Genomic DNA, 16,833 nt, shown 5'->3' with positions numbered 1-16,833 from the left:
ATAGAACTTGTACACCAAAGACTACAGAGCATTGCTGAAAACTACTTTTCCCTCTTGACTCATTAGTGTGGTAAAGTATACTGACCTATTTCAAATATAGGAACACACTTGTACTTTTTATGTTGCTGCTTACAGTGATGCATTTTATTATTACATTTTACATATTTGAAAAATTTTGTTCCAAAGTTGAAAGAATACAATCCACTATTTGTTAATATTTTGCCACATTTGATGAAACTTTCCATTTGTTTTCGACTGATTATCCTGCCAATAGAGTAAACAGACATTCTTTGCACCTCCATACTTCAGCATGCACCTAAAAATAAGGACTTTTTTAATATAATCACAATATCATTATCAAACCTAAGAAACAGTCATTGCATAATCATATATAATATCTAGTTCATATTCAAATATGCTTAATTGTCCCAAAAATACCTTTTGTACTTTCTTTTAAAGCTCTAAGATTCAATCGCATTTCAGACATTCTATTTGATTATAATTTCTATTTCATTTTAATCAAGAAAGATCTCTTTTTGGGACGCCTGGGTGGCTCAGTTGGTTGAGCAGCTGCCTTCAGCTCGGGTCATGATCCCAGCGTCCTGGGATCGAGTCCCACATCGGGCTCCTTGCTCGGCGGGGAGCCTGCTTCTCCCTCTGCCTCTGCTGCCATTCTGTCTGCCTGTGCTCGCTCTCTCTCCCTCTCTCTCTCTGACAAATGAATAAATAAAATCTTAAAATTAAAAAAAAAATCTCTCTTTTTTTTTTTAAGATTTTATTTATTTATTTGACAGAGAGGTCACAAGCAGGCAGAGAGAGAGGAGGAAGCAGGCTCCCTGCTGAGCAGAGAGCCCGATGCGGGGCTCCATCCCAGGACTCTGAGATCATGACCTGAGCCGAAGGCAGCGGCTTAACCCACTGAGCTACCCAGGCGCCCCAGATCTCTCTTTTTAATGATACTTTTTGAAGAGAAAAGGTCAGTTTTCTTGTACAGTGTACCACATTCTGGATTGTTTCCTCATGGTGTTCTTTGACTAATTCTTTTTATTTCCTGTAAGGTCAAAATTAAAGCCAGAAGTTTGATTAGATTAAGATAGAACACCTTTTTTTTTTTTTAAGATTTTATTTATTTATTTGACAGAGAGAGATCACAAGTAGAGAGGCAGGCAGAGAGAGAAAGAGGGAAGCAGGTCCCTGCTGAGCAGAGAGCCCAATGTGGGACTCAATCCCAGGACCCTGAGATCATGATCTGAGTGGAAGGGAGAGGCTTAACCCACTGAGCCACCCAGGCGCCCCAAGATAGAACACTTTTGGCAGGAATACCCCATGCCCAAGATCTAGGACTTCATACTGCATTGCACAGGAAGGTACATAATTCAGATTATCTCATCATTATACTAAAAATGTTACCACCTTATTAAAGGGATGACTGCTAGATTTCTCTAAGGTCTATTGGCAGTTTTCACTTTGGGATTTGTAACTATTCTATAGGGTGGTACCTTGACACAATGTGACTATCTTAGCCTTTCTTGGCAACTTTTCACCCAGTGAATTTTAGCATCCAGTTGTCATTGCTGGCCCTTTCCCTGCCTCTGTGCTGACCCTAGGTTCTTGAGTTAAGCCAAGAAAGAATTTAGAGCCAATCCCCCAAGAAATTAAGAATTTAATAGCAGTTAAGGAGCACCTGGGTGGCTCAGTGGGTTGAGCCACTGCCTTCGGCTTGGGTCATGATCTCAGGGTCCTGGGATCGAGTCCCACATAGGGCTTTCTGTTCAGCAGGGAGCCTGCTTACCTCTCTCTCTCTGCCTGCCTCTCTGCCTACTTGCGATCTCTCTCTGTCAAATAAATAAATAAAATCTTAAAAAAAATTTAATAGCAGTTAAAAGTACACTCTCAAGAGAGGAGAGCAGACTGGCCCAGAGGTGACAACTGCACCAGGGTTGGGGTGCCTTTTCTTTTTATGTTTGCAGAGGTTGTAGGTCATAGCTACAGCAGTCACTGACTGAGGTCCCTTCCGGTTATCTAAGCGACTTCTCACCTGGTGGGGAGGGTTTTTTTGGTCCTATATGGCCCTTGTCCGAACTGGTGTCCCCCTCAGGGTGTGTGGAAACCACAGTGTAAATGTACTATAATGAAGCTGTAGGTTACTATAGGGCAGCAGTCATTGGAAAGACATTTGCCTACTCCGCAGTACTTTTTCTAGATGGTTGTGTACTAGGGAATGGTTGGCAGTTTCTTGATTTTTATCTTTTAATGATGGGAAAGTCCCCTTCCATGCTCATATCTAGGTAACTACCACCTCTGTCACAATGGTCATTCATATCTCAATGATTACCTTGATGTTGTAAAATCTTTTGGGCCTTTATTCTTTTTTTTTTTTTTAAGCTGACATTCTATTGTAGAGAAAATTCCCCCTCTCTTCTTTTTGAGTACCATTTAAATTATTTTTTAATTTAAAATTTTTTTATTTTTCTTAATTTATTTTTTTAGAGATTCTATTTAATTTGTCAGAGAGAGTGCACAAGCAGGAGGAACAGCAGGCAGAAGGAGAAGCAGGCTCCCCACTGAGCAAGGAGCCCAGTGGGGGACTGGATCCCAGGACCCCAAGATTATGACCTGAGCCAAAAGCAGACATTTAACCAACTAAGCCACCCAGGCATCCCTTAAATATTGTTTTTATTATTTTTTAAAGATTTTATTTATTTATTTGAGAGAGAGACAGTGAGAGAGAACATGAGAGGGGAGAAGGTCAGAGGGAGAAGCAGACTCCCTGTGGAGCGGGGAGCCCAATGAGGGACTCCATCCTGGAACTCCAGGATCATGATCTGAGCTGAAGGCAGTCGCCCAACCAACTGAGCCACCCAGGTGTCCAAAACTTGTTTTTAAATTTAACTTTTAGTTATGCTATGCTATGACCAGTTAATAGACATATATTTTTTAAGTTTCTTTCTGTATTTATTTTTAGTAATCTCTACCCCCAATGTGGGGCTGGAATTCAGGACCCCAAGATCAAGAGTCACATCCTCTTCAGGCTGGGCCAGCCAGGCACCCCACAATTAATACTATTATAATGCATTAAGATACTCTTGGGTTCAATTAGTTTATATTTTATTTAAAATTGTTGCTTTACATGATTGAATTTTCACATACTGACTTAACTTATAGATTTTGCTGGCTTTGTAAACGGTTTGGAAATGTTATCTCTTTTCTATTTTACGGAACAAGTTGTGTAGTAAGGGAATTATTTATTACTTGAAAGTTTGTGGTATTCACATGTAAAAACAGCTAGGCAAGGATTTTTATTGATAGGACAGAGAATGTGATTATCATTTCAGTTTCCTTTTTTTTTTTTAAGATTTTATTTATTTGTCAGAGACAGGGGGAGAGAGAGTGAGCGAGCACAGGCAGACAGAGAGGCAGGCAGAGGCAGAGGGAGAAGCAGCCTCCCTGCCGAGCAAGGAGCCCGATGTGGGACTCAATCCCAGGACTCTGGGATCATGACCTGAGCCGAAGGCAGCCACTTAACCAACTGAGCCACCCAGGCGTCCCATCATTTCAGTTTCCTTAATCATTATTGGTTTGTTCAAGTTTTCTATATTTTTATGTTACTTGTTTCATCTTACATTCATTTTTCCTAGAATTTTATTTCTTCCAAGTTTTCAAAGTTATCACCGTATATATATTTTTGTGTGTGTTCACTGTGTCAGAAGTTAACTTTTCTTATAGATTCTATACTTATTTGATTTCTCTTATTTTCTTATTTATTCTTATTAGAAATTCATTCTTCTTATTAATCTTTCCAAAGAACAATGACTAGATGGGATTCTTCAGGAGGCAGACTGAGACAGAGGGCAGGGTACAAAATGTTGGGGAGCACTTTTGGGTTTGACACCCATGGGAGGGAAGGGGAGAAACCAGGACTGGGGAGAGGGATATCAGATTGTGATGGAAGCCAGAATCAAATCCTTGACCAAACTCTGGGGGAAATTCTGGAGTGAAAATATCAGGGTTGGCTTACTGAGGGTCAACTGTTTGTGCACTACACCCTAGCCAAGTTAGTCACTAATTGTGGGCTCTTCAGGGAAGGCCATGACTTCAGGCAAGGGCATTCATCTGCCAATGAGAGGCTCTCCCAGGGACTGACAGCTAGAAGATGTCTTCATAAAACTCTCCTTCACCAAAGGGGAACATATATGTTATTTATAGTTTACTATTTCAGTCTATCATTCTTTCTTCATTAAAAGTTCTATTTTCTTCTTTTTTCCTTATTGTTGTGCACCAAAGACTCTTATCTTTCTTGACCTCAAAATCAATGCATGTAGCTAGAAGCTACTCTTGATTTGTATTTACAATCCCAGGTTTGCCTCTAGCTACTACAGAAAGAGGGATGTACTTTCAGACCTTATTATCTAAGATGAAGGAATAGAAGAGATCATTTTAATGAATCTTTGTGATTTACCACACAGGATCATAGTGATTAGGATTCCATAGTGAAGATGGTTGCCTGAGTGAGACAACCCCATCCAAAGAGATCTTTTTTAAGGACTGAAAAGCCACTAACACAAAGTTGCTACAATTAGCAACTTTATTTTTTCATTTATTGTGTCTTAATGATCTTTCAGGGTACAAACTGATTAGAAACACTCCTGCAGGCATTGTGGTTGGGGGCACAGACAAACGAAAGAAAATAATGCAAAGGGACAGAAAAGGGAGAGGTGCCTGACTCAAGTAAGGAGGGGACAGAGTGAATGGGTCTGTTTAAGGTTAATCCTGGAGACCAAGGTAAAGAGAATAAGAATGGCTAATACCTATTATTGACCTCTCTGCCAGGGGTTGAGTTAGGAACTGAGTGGACCCTGTTGAATAAAATAGGCATGGCCCCTGCCCCTGTATAGCTCACAGTATAGTAGAGAAGGCATATCATACAGTGTACAAATGGAGATCCAGCTTTTATGAAGAAGGAGAACGGGCTAAGAAGAGTCAGTACTAAATGGGATCTGTCATTATGTAGTTAGGGAAAGACTTTTAATAAGTCACATCTGGACTCACAGAAGGAAAAGGAGTCATTCAAAAAGCTGAGGCCTACGATGGCTAATAATTTGCCAAAAAAACAGAACCAATACTTTTAAAATCCAGAATTCAAATTAAGTTGGCCTAATGCCAAAGCCATAATTTCTATTTAATGATTCAATGTTTCTTCAGAAAATAAACTTTTTTTTTTATTTTAAAGATTTTTATTTATTTATTTGACAGAGCGAGATCACAAGTAGGCAGAGAGGCAGGCAGAGAGAGAGAGGAGGAAGCAGGCTCCCTGCCAAGCAGAGAGCCCGATGCGGGACTCGATCCCAGGACCCTGAAATCATGACCTGAGCCGAAGGCAGAGGCTTTAACCCACTGAGCCACCCAGGCGCCCCAGAAAATAAACTTCTTAAGGTCAGAGGCTGTATTTTTATTACCCTATCTTAAATCTAGTACATAGTAGGTACATAATGAATTATCAGATAAGTACATTTTGAAATACTGAGATGTTCATAGGTAGAAAAATAGAACATTATTTCATTATTGTAGTTCAAAATTCACAAGTTGCAGAAAAGGTATATGGTCTCTCCCTGTACTTCCTTTCTTATATGGTCTCTCCCTGTACTTCCTTTCTTAAGTTTTTTGTGTATCCCTCCAAAATAGTAAATGTGCATTCAGGTTAAAGTTACCATTTATAATCTTTCATTCTTACAAAAATGCTACAATAAATAATTTTTGTGTATATGTTATTTTGTACCATCAGTGTATTTTTATGATAAATTTCTAGAAGTAGAATTGCTAAGTATGGATATTAGTAATTGAAAATTTATTGCCAAATTGCCCTCCATTGATATTAGCCCAGTGTAAGTTCTCATTCTACAATGTATAAGAAGGATTGTTTTTTCACTCCTTTACCAATTGAGTGTAAAATCAAATTTTAAGCATTGTCGGTCTGATAACTAAAAATGGCATATCTGTAGAGGATTGTTTTGTTGAAAGCTAAATTCTTTATTAGTTTCAGATTTATGGGAAAATTGTGAAAATAGAGTGTTTCTGTATACCCCAGACCAATTTCCCTATTAACATTTTACATTAGTATGGTACATTTATTATAATTAATGAACCAATATTGATACATTATTATTAACTAAATTCTATACTTTATTCAGATAGCCTTAGTTTTTACTTAAGTCCTTTTTCTGTTCCTGGATCCCATCCACAATAACATCCTGCATTTAGTTGTCAAGTCTCAGACTTCTCTTGGCTATGATAGTCTCTCAGGCTTTCCTTATTTTTTTTTTTTAATTTTTAAAGATTTTTTTTTAAATTTATTTGACAGAGAGAGAGAGAGAGAGAGAACACAGGCATGAGGAGTAGAGGGAGAAGCAGGCTCCCCACTGAGCAGGGATCCCGATATGGGGCTCAATCCCAGGACCCTGGGATCATGACCTGAGCCAAAGGTCTAAGCAGCTGCTTAATGACTGAGCCACCCAGGTGCCCCTATTTTTTTAAAGATTTTATTTATGTATTTGAGACACAGAATGAGAGAGGGAGAGAAAGAGCATGAGAGGGAGGAGGGTCAGAGGGAGAGGCAGACTCCCCACTGAGCAAGGAACCCAGTGCAGGACTTGTCCTGGGACTCCAGGATGATGACCTGAGCTGAAGGCAGTTGCTTAACTGACTGAGCTACCCAGGCGTCCCTGACTTTCCTTATTTTTGATGACCTTGACAGTTTTGAAAAATACTAGTCAAGTATTTTGTAGAATGTCCCTCTAGTCAGATGGTCTGATATTTTTCTCATGAATAGAATGGGGTTATGAGTTTTGGGGAAGAAGACCACAGAGGTAAACTGCCATTTTCATCATATCAAGAGTACATACAAAAAAAAAAAAGAGTACATACGATCGAAGGATGCCTGAGTCGCTCAGCTGGTTAAGCATCAGACTCTTGATTTCTGCTCAGGTCATGGTCTCAACGGTAATGAGACTGAGTGAGCCCTGAGTCCAGCTCCATGGTCAATCTGGAGTCTCTTGGAAATTCTCTTTACCCACCCTTCCCCCCACCCCTGTGTGCACATGCTCTCCTTCTCCTTCTTTAAAAATAAATAAATAAATAAATAAATACATACATAAATCTTTTTTAAAAAGGGGGGCGCTACATACTATCCCAGCACCTGACTGGCTCAGTCAGTGGCGCATGTGACTCTTGATCTTGGGGTTGTGAGCTTGAGTCACACATTGGGTGGAGAGGTTACTTAAAAATAAAATCTTAGGGGCACCTGGGTGGCTCAGTGGGTTAAAGCCTCTGCCTTCAGTTCAGGTCATGATCCCAGGGCCCTGGGATTGGGCCCTGAATCGGGCTCTCTGCTAGGCGGGGAGCCTGCTTCCCCCTCTCTCTCTTTGGCTATTTGTGATCTATCTGTCAAATAAATAAATAAAATCTTTAAAAAAAATAAAATCTTAGAAAAAAAGAGTATATACTATCGACATGGTATCACTGTTGATGTTGACCTTGATTGCCTGTCTGAACTAGTGCTTGTAAATTTTCTCCACCATAAGGTTATTTTTCCCCTGCCTCTTTCCAAGTTTTTTTTTTTTTAAAGATTTTATTTATTTATTTGACAGAGAGAGATCACAAGTAGACGGAGAGGCAGGCAGAGAGAGAGAGAGAGGGAAGCAGGCTCCCTGCTGAGCAGAGAGCCCGATGCGGGCCTCGATCCCAGGACCCTGAGATCATGACCCGAGCCGAAGGCAGCGGCTTAACCCACTGAGCCACCCAGGTGCCCTCCTTTCCAAGTTTTATTCTTTGGAAGGAATTCACTATATGTGGCTGGCCATCTTTTCAAACAGTTTTTTTTTTTTTTTTAATTTATTTGATAGAGAGAGAGAGGGAAAGCATGAGTGCAGGGAGGAGCCAATGGAGAGAGAAGAGCGGACTCCCCGCTGAGCAGGGAGCTCAACTCAGGACATGATCCCAGGACTCTGGGATCATGATCTGAGCTGAAGGCAGATGCTTAACTGACTGAGCCACCCAGGTAATCTGCCTTTTTTGTTTCTATATAGTTGAATTATCTGTCTTTTTTTCTTAGTGATTTCTGGATTTTGTGTCATACTTAGAAAATCTTCCCTCTTTCCTAGATTTTAGATATAAACAAACAAATATACAAATACTTGGGATTTACTCTGGTTATGTTTAGAGGTTTATTTTATGTATTTATTTATTTTTGAGGTTCATTTTAAATATTTAAGTCTTTGACCCACTTGGAATATTTTCTGATGTAAGGTGGGAGCTATGAACTCAACTTTTAAATGTAATTCCTTTATTCTTTTGATGTATCTCACCACTGGGCAGTGGGAGATCAATTTTATTTTCAGTTTTGCATACACAAATGCCTTTTTGCAGTTGGTATTTATTTTTGTAGTTGTTACTGTTTATTATGTTGGACTCAACTATTTTTTTAGATTCTAATGGCTTCCCAATTGTACCAGTATAATTTTAAATTATCCACCTTTTGCACTCAAATTGAAATACTACCTTTATCTTTTTTCTTTTTCTTTTCTTCTTCTTCTTTTAAGATTTCCTTTTTGTAAGTAATTTCCATGCCCAATGTGGGGCCCAAACTCTCAATCCTGAGATCAAGAGTCACATGCTCCACCAATTGAGCCAGCCAGATGTTCCAAAATGCTAACTTTATCATATCCTAAATGCATCTGTGTTTTCTGGTCTGTATTTGGGCTTTCAATTCTGTTCTATGGATTTGTAGGATATTCTTAGGTTAGCTTTTATTATTACTATTTTTTAAAAATTTTATTTATTTGACATTTAATTAATTAATTTATTTATTACTATTATTGTTGAAGTTATAGTTACTGTGAGTTAACATCCTCTAAGTGTAGATCTGTAATTAATTTTATTATTATAGGGGAGGGTAAAATTTCCCTCTACCTTTCTGAGTTCTTGGCTGAGGCCTCTATAGTAAAAGACGAATATAAGAGAGAAAAAAGCAAGTTTACTACATATATACCTCATGTATACATGGGAGATCCACAGGGAAAAATGAGCAACTTTAAGAAGCAGCTTATATGTCATCTTAATAGGGAAAGGTGAGGGGAGATACTGGCTTCTTAGGGGAGAGTAAGTGATTTTTAGGAAAAATGAATGAGCCCTTAAAGAACAGATGGGTGATATGATAGTTTGTGACAAAGTTTACCTGAGTGTGGTGTTGACTTCCAGTTTGCTCTCTGGTGATAAGTCAGTCCTCCCTGGTTGATGAAGCTCCCTAGGGAGGAGATTTATAACAGCTGAGTTTCTTTTGTCTTAAGGCAAATAAGGGGACTTCATAGAAAGCTGCTTCTTCAGTTTGTTGTTTTTCAACAATAAAAAAACTAGAAATAGGGTAACTGAGTGGCTCAGTCAGTAACGTGTCTGCCTTTGGCTCGGGTCATGATCCCAGGGTCCTGGAATGGAACCCCATGTTGGGTTCCCCGCTCAGTGAAGAGCCTGCTTCTCCCTCTCTCTCTGTTGTTCCCCCAGCTTGTGATCAAAATCTTAAAAAAAAAAAAAGAAAAGAAAAAGCTAAAAATAATCAATATGCCAAAGCAGCATATTTCAGGATAGCTTATACTGCTATGTTTTTTGAAAAAAGTTTTGCCCAGCTATCACTTAATTTATTTTTCCATATGAAGTTTAAAACTATTTGGCTCCCAGAAGAAAAAAATCTCTTAGTGCTTGTATTGGAACAACATCAAATTTATAGATAATTTAAGAGATTTGACGTTTTTAGGTCTTAAGAGTTTTCCTTCCAAGAATATGTTATACCTCTCCATTTTGTAAAATTTTCATTTATGACTTTCAGGACTATTCTATAAATTTATTCATACAAATGTTTCACATTTTTATTTTGTATATTTTTTTGAAGACTTTATTTAATTATTTATTTATTCATTTATTTAGAGACTGTGAATGGGGTAAGGGAAAGAGCCAGACTTGCTGCTGAGTGTGGAACCTGTGGGGCTGGATCTCACTACGCTGAGATCATGACCTGAGCTGAAATCAAGGGTCAGAGGCTTAACCAACTGAGCCACACAGATGCCCCACAAAGTTGTCACATTTTATTTATTTATTTATTTATTTTACAGAGAGAGACACAGTGAGAGGAGAGAGGGAACACAAGCAGGGGGAGAGGGAGAGGGAGAAGCAGGCCTCCTGCTGAGCAAGGAGCCTGATTTCAAGGCTCAATCCCAGGACTCCGGGATCATTACCTGAACTGAAGGTAGACTCCCAACTGACTGAGCCACCCAGGTGTCCCAATTTGTCACATTTTATTTTATTATTTTTTTTTTTAAAAGATTTTATTTATTTGTCAGAGAGAGAGAGAGAGAGAGAGAGAGCGAGCATAGGCAGACAGAGTGGCAGGCAGAGGCAGAGGGAGAAGCAGGCTCCCCACGGAACGAGGAGCCCGATGTGGGACTCGATCCCAGGACACTGGGATCATGACCTGAGCCGAAGGCAGCTGCTTAACCAACTGAGCCACCCAGGTGTCCCCAATTTGTCACATTTTAAATGAAGATTCTTTTTCTGTATTTTATAGATACATATATTATGTATGTAAATATATATGCACACATGTACATCATTTGTTTATTTTTTTCTTCCATTATATCTTATGATTGGTTATTTTATCAGGTTTTTGAGCAAAATCCATTTGAAAATAATGGTTAATAGATTTGTAATAAAAAATTTTATTTATTTATTTAATGATTTCATTTATTTATCAGAAAGAGAGCACGCACAAGTAGTGGGTATGGCAGCAGAGGGAGAAGCAGGCTCCCCCCACTGAGCAAGGAGCCCAATGTGGGGTCTGATCCCAGGACCCTGAGATCTTAACCTGACCTGAGGGCAGACATTTAACAGATTGAGCCACACAGGCATACCTGGATGTGGTCTTCAATATCAACATGTTTTATCTTTACAGAATGCTAATAAAATGGTTTTAGACGTTCACTGATAGGAATTCATGGGTATGGTGAGGGAGAATTTATATTATTATTATTTTTACTGAGCTCATCTTACTCAATTAAAAAAGTTGTGTGGAAAACAAAGCAAGCCCTCTTATCTTCTCCCTTCAGGAGGCATCTACTCTAATCCAACATGTAAGTACCCATAGCCAGAAAGCTCTTCTCACAAGCCAAATCTGGTTTGTGATTCTCCCTGCCCACCTTTCAATGTTTTTTCATTGCTCTTAACTAAGGGGGACCCCCTTCTTTGCAGGATTTTCTTCTCCTATATCTTCCACATTTCACATCCTTTCTTGCTCTCTACACCAGCTAACTGATTTTCTTTTCATTGTTTTGTATTTACCAGCCTTTTACCTCCATTGCTGAATATTCTTATTAAACTTTTGCCTGGTTAAGAGCTACTTAGAATTCAAGTTTTCAATCAAACTAAACTTTCTCAGAGAAAGAGCCACAGCCCACAACTTTTCTTAGTTAATTCATCCTTCATGTTGTCCTACCTCCTCCAAGAAGAGCAATAGGGTTAAGACAGCTGTTCCTAATTAAGCAAAAAGTAGACAAGAAAAAGTGTTAATATTAATTAGTTAAGTGGCTACTTAGTTTAGGCCCAATGTGAGTAATCAACATGGTCAGGACTTTAGCCATGCTGGATGTTAGTGAGATACTCTTCCAGGATAAGGTTGTATGCTTACTTTAAGTATCCTACTAGGATCTAGAATATCAAGGTTACCAGATGTAGAAAAGGACATCAGTAGACATCATTAAAGCAGCATAGCATGAGAGGCCAAAGTGAAGAAAAAGAGGAATTCCTCCTTGTTTTCCATTCACCTCTTTCTTCACCCACCACTCTTAGTAGTTGCTGCAGCTGCTCAAGACTCTCTGGGTTGTGTTCTTTTTTAACTGGACTCTTTGAGGAAAGAAGCCTGCGTAAAATGGTCTGACTCTACTCTTGCTCAGCAAACTTATATCATTTACGTCACAGGCCTCTGAGGTTAATGAAAAGCCCATGGTCAATAAAGATGAGCAAGAAAGGGAATTGGTATAAACAACCAAGAGCATTCCCTGGTATAGAAACTTTGACTGAATAAACTCTAGGACTGTTGACCACAATTGGGCCCCAATCACAACTGTGTCTTGTCTTCACAGGCTCATATAAATTTAAAGAAAAACTTCTAAAGTAGCTCTGAGATTTATTTTACTGTCTTTTCTAAATCTTAATGCATGTTGTAGACTCTATCTGTTAGCGTTTGCTGCTTAAGAAACAATCCTAAGTGTGTCTGGGTGGCTCAGTTGGTTAAGCGACTACCTTCAGCTCAGGTCATGATCCTGGAATCCTGGGATTGAGTCCCACACCAGGCTCCCTGCTCAGTGGGGAGCCTCCTTCTTCCTCTGACCCTCTCCCCTTTCATGCTCTCTCTCTCTCTCTCTCTCAAGTAAATAAAATCTTAAGAAAGGAAGAAAGAAAGAAAAAAAGAAAGAAAGAAAGAAAGCACCCTAAACCACGGCAATGGAAAACAATCCCTGGGGAGTTCTTTTAGTCTGAGCTGTTCAGGCCTACCTCGGTGATCCAGTATGCCTTACTCATAAGCTGGAGAGGACAGGCTAGTTGGCTTAGGGGGACCCTTATTCATAAATTTGGTGGTTGGTTCCATGTCAGCTGGACAATGGCAACATAAGTCTCATCCTTTAGCAGTCTTGGCCGAGCTCCCTCCCATGGTGGCCGAAAGGGTTCCCTGCAGCAAGAGAAGGCAAGTGTCAATGTACAAACACCTTGCAGCTCTCTCTGTAAGTCACATTTTTCATCATCCAACTGGCCAAAGCTAGTCACACAGCCAATCACAAAGTTAGAGAGGGAGGGGATTAGCCAAGAGAGGGATGTAGAGAGATGTGAACAAATTAGGGCCATTATCACTGTAATATACCACAAAGAACTCATGTGCATTAATACCGACTACAGAGTTGAAATACCCATTTCTTTGTTTCCACAGGTTAAACGTCAGACATTTTTTTTTTGAGAGATTTCACTTTTGTGAATTTCTGCAGTTCTTCATTTGTATAATTAAAACAAAACTCTTTAAATCTAGAGAAATGAAATTTAGAGCTACTGTAGTCCAAAGTCAAAAGGCTATTTTAGCAGGATCCTAATCTGGCAGTGAAAATAGGTGGAACAAATGTGACTTGTTTATCTTTATTTTTTTTTTGAATAGAGAATTCACTCACACAGTTCAGAATTCAAGTACCAAAGAGTGAAAAGCCTCTGTTCTCTGTCCACCAGGTTTTCTCCCAGAGGGAATCATTAGGAATTCCAAAGGGCCTTCTAGAGATGTTTTGTGCATATGCATGCAAATATTTATATGCATTCCCTTTCAGATATGATTTAGAATCCTTCTCCATTTAGTTCCCAGTAAGGCTGTCAGGAAATTGAGAAAGAAGGCAAAGTGCCAAGTGGTCTTTTAAAAAGTGTTACATATGAATTAACAGGTAATTGAAAATAAGTGTGGCTTCAGAGTGGCGGTATTATTATTATTTTTAAAGATTTTATTTATTTATTTGACAGAGATCTCAAGTAGGCAGAGAGGCAGACAGAGAGAGGTGGAAGCAGGCTCCCTACTGAGCAGAGAACAGATGCGGGGCTTGATCCCAGGACTCTGGGATCATGACTTGAGTGGAAGGCAGAGGCTTTAACCCACTGAGCCACCCAGCCACCCCCAGAGTAGCGGTATTATTATTCTAGAATACTAAACACACAGTAGTCAGAGAAGGAGATTTAACAACTCAATGAAAACACACCCAACCTTCTGCTGTTTATCATCTATTTTATGAAAGCAAATTGGTGGGTATATGGCCAAAATGACAAATTATCTAACATTACTTGAAAGTGATTTTAGATTTAAAAAAGAAAAGAAGGCTTTCTGAAAAGCTCAAGACATTTTCCTATTAGCAAAATGTACTTTCTGAAACTCTAATAAGTAAATGTTCCATAGAGTTAAGGTTTATATCTATTTTTAAAAATTAAACTTGTCCTTCCGGTTAGACAATGGTATATGAGGCCATGAAATGTACAGCTGCCCATTGTTTGCATATAAATGTTTCTTACTGGAACATCAAGAACCTTTTCCATCTTCCCTATTGGATTAGGATCCCCTATGTCTAGCATATAGTAGCTATTCGGTATTTCTTTCATGAGTGAATGAATAGCCAATACATAAAAGATCAAAGGAGATGGTCAACGTGGTGACCCCGTGTTCTCTCCTTCCCATGGGTTGGCGGTGTGTGCAGGACCGGGGCGCAGACTCTGTCCTGACCTTGTCCTCCTGCCCTCTGCTTCGCAGTGTCGGAGGCTGGCGCTCTGATGCCGCGGACACTGGCGCTGGCCTCTTATCTGTGTCTTCCTAGGGGCCCTCCCAAGGGCAGGGAGGGTTGTTCCGCCCCCGCTGCTCTCTGCCTGGGCTCTAGCGCCGTGGTCCCAGGGGCGCTGCGGGTGGGCTTCCTGTGCCGAAGCGTGGTGCTGGCGTCATTTCCGCTCCCAGAGACCACCCCCCCTACCCCGGGGTCCCCGCTGATGCTTCAGCGTGGAGGAGGCGGGTGGACGGTCGGTAAGGGAAGCACGCCTGGCCCCTTGCTTGGACAGGTGTCTCGTAATCCTACTATGTGTGCGGGGAGGGGGAAGGGGGGGAGGGGGGAGGGTGGGGAAGGGGCCCGTACTGACTGGGTGGGCGCACCCCCTGTGCTACCTTTGCAGGGTTGCATGCTCGGGTGTGAGCAGTGGTGGCTGCCATGCCAGCGCCATGTGAGAACTTACTGTTCAGTGTGCGTGTGCCTTGATTCCCTTACTTGCTCTTACGGGAAACCTGAGCTCTTCCAAGCAATGCAACCGTGCTTTGTGAGACTCTGACGAGCCGGGCGAGGCAAATGGGGGGGCCTGTGGCATCACAGGACGATGGCGCCTTCCGTCAACACTCAGGATGCGCTGTGCTTGCCCACGTGACAGACCCTCCAAAAGCCTTTGCAGGCAGATGGTGGATGACCAGTGGGGGAAAAAAGGAAAAAAAAAAAAAAATCAAAGGAGATGTTTAAGGAGACAGTATTTCTCAGTCTTCATGTTTCCCCACCAGATAGGAGGACCCGTGAAAGAAGGAGGTATCTTGAAGATGTTACCTATGAAATGTAGCCATCCAGAGAATCCCCACAAGTGGCTAAATTTCAGAACGACAGAGTGCTATCCCTTGTCTTCAACCTCCCTGAATTTTAAAGGCATAGTGGAAAAAAAATGTTGATGTTGATATTCAACAGAGCTGTCCTCGAATGACTTAACAGCCATTAAGAAAGGAGAGTGCTCCTTACCCTTCCGCATTAAGAAAAGGATAGTGATATTTCTTATTAATGCTAGGTTGTTGTTTTGGGGCAGAATGTCTATAAAACTCCTTGGAGAGAGGCGTTGGGGTGGCTCAATCAGTTGAGCATCTGAGTCTTGGTTTCACCTCAGGTCCTGATCTCAGGGTGGTTGGATCCAGCCCTATAATGGTCTCTGGGCTCAGTGGGGAGTCTGCTTGGGATTCTCTCTTTCTCTCTCCTTCTGCCCATCCCCCATCTCTCCCCTCACTATTTCTCTAAATAAATAAATAAATCTTAAAAAAAAAAAACCTCCTTGGAGAAACAGATCCTTAATAAATGGATAATAATAATAAATTATTATTATAAATAATAATAAATTAGTTATTATTGTTACTCATAGTAGACAGAAGAAAGTGTGGAAAAGGAAGGAGAACATACACCAGTCTCAGGCAGGAACCTTAAAAAATTATGAAGGGCTTAGAGCAGGAACTGAGATAAATAGCACTTTTTCTCATACTTCCAAGAGCAATTTCCTCCAAAATGTCCTGACCATCAAATAAATAATCTTCAACTTTTCCCCTCATTTGAAGCTCCTGCTTGAAATCTTTTTATCTCAGTCAGTCAGTGTCTTAATAGGAAGTTCATGTCTGTTCATAAGCTGTTATTTTTTTTTTTTTCAAACTTCAGCAGTACAAAATCTCTACTGCTGACTGGCTTGTAGAAACTCTTTTTCTTGGGGCACCTGGCTGGCTCAGTCGGTGGAGACTGTGACTCTTGATCCTGTCAGGTTTGTTAGTTTGAGCCGCACTTTGGGTGTAGAGATTACATAAAAATAAAATCTTAAGAACAAAAACAAAACTTTTTCTTGTCTACTTCTAGGCCTTTGTTCCAGCTGTTTCCCAACCTTGCCCTGTGACTACCCACCTTTCCCTGCCTCCGTCCCCTCCAATAAAAAGACCAAACAGCAATGCCCTTCCCACATAAGAGTTGAGAAGTGTTTCTACCTTTCTTTTTTATTAATTGATTAATCAATTAATTTTTTTATTTTGTTAGTTAACATACAGTGCAATCTTGGTTCCTGGAATAGAATTTGTCAATTGTTTTCTGCATTTTTATTGACATACTGCTTTTTGTTGTGATTTAACTTTGCATTAGGAGTATCACTTATCTTTTTAATAAGTTTTTCCTCAAGGCAGTGATTGTATTGTTATACTTCTTGGTGTCCAACCAAGATGCTAATATCTGTAATTTATGTTCCTTAGAGAATTCTAAAAAAGAAGTCTGCAGGTCCAATTACCCCTTCACTGATAATTTTGACAATGCATTTAAGGAATTAGGACTTTCTTATCTAAAAACCATAGGAGTCTATGGTTCTCTCAGTGATTTCTGCCAACAGTACTATTTTCCCCAAGTGATTATTCCACTGTAAATCATTCTATTTCAGGAGCGCCCCCTATTGGGTAAG

This window comes from Lutra lutra, chromosome 1 (genome assembly GCF_902655055.1).
Source record: "Lutra lutra chromosome 1, mLutLut1.2, whole genome shotgun sequence".
NCBI lineage: Eukaryota > Metazoa > Chordata > Mammalia > Carnivora > Mustelidae > Lutra > Lutra lutra.
The sequence above is the reverse complement of the archived record's forward strand: the minus strand, read 5'-3'. Positions refer to the sequence as shown.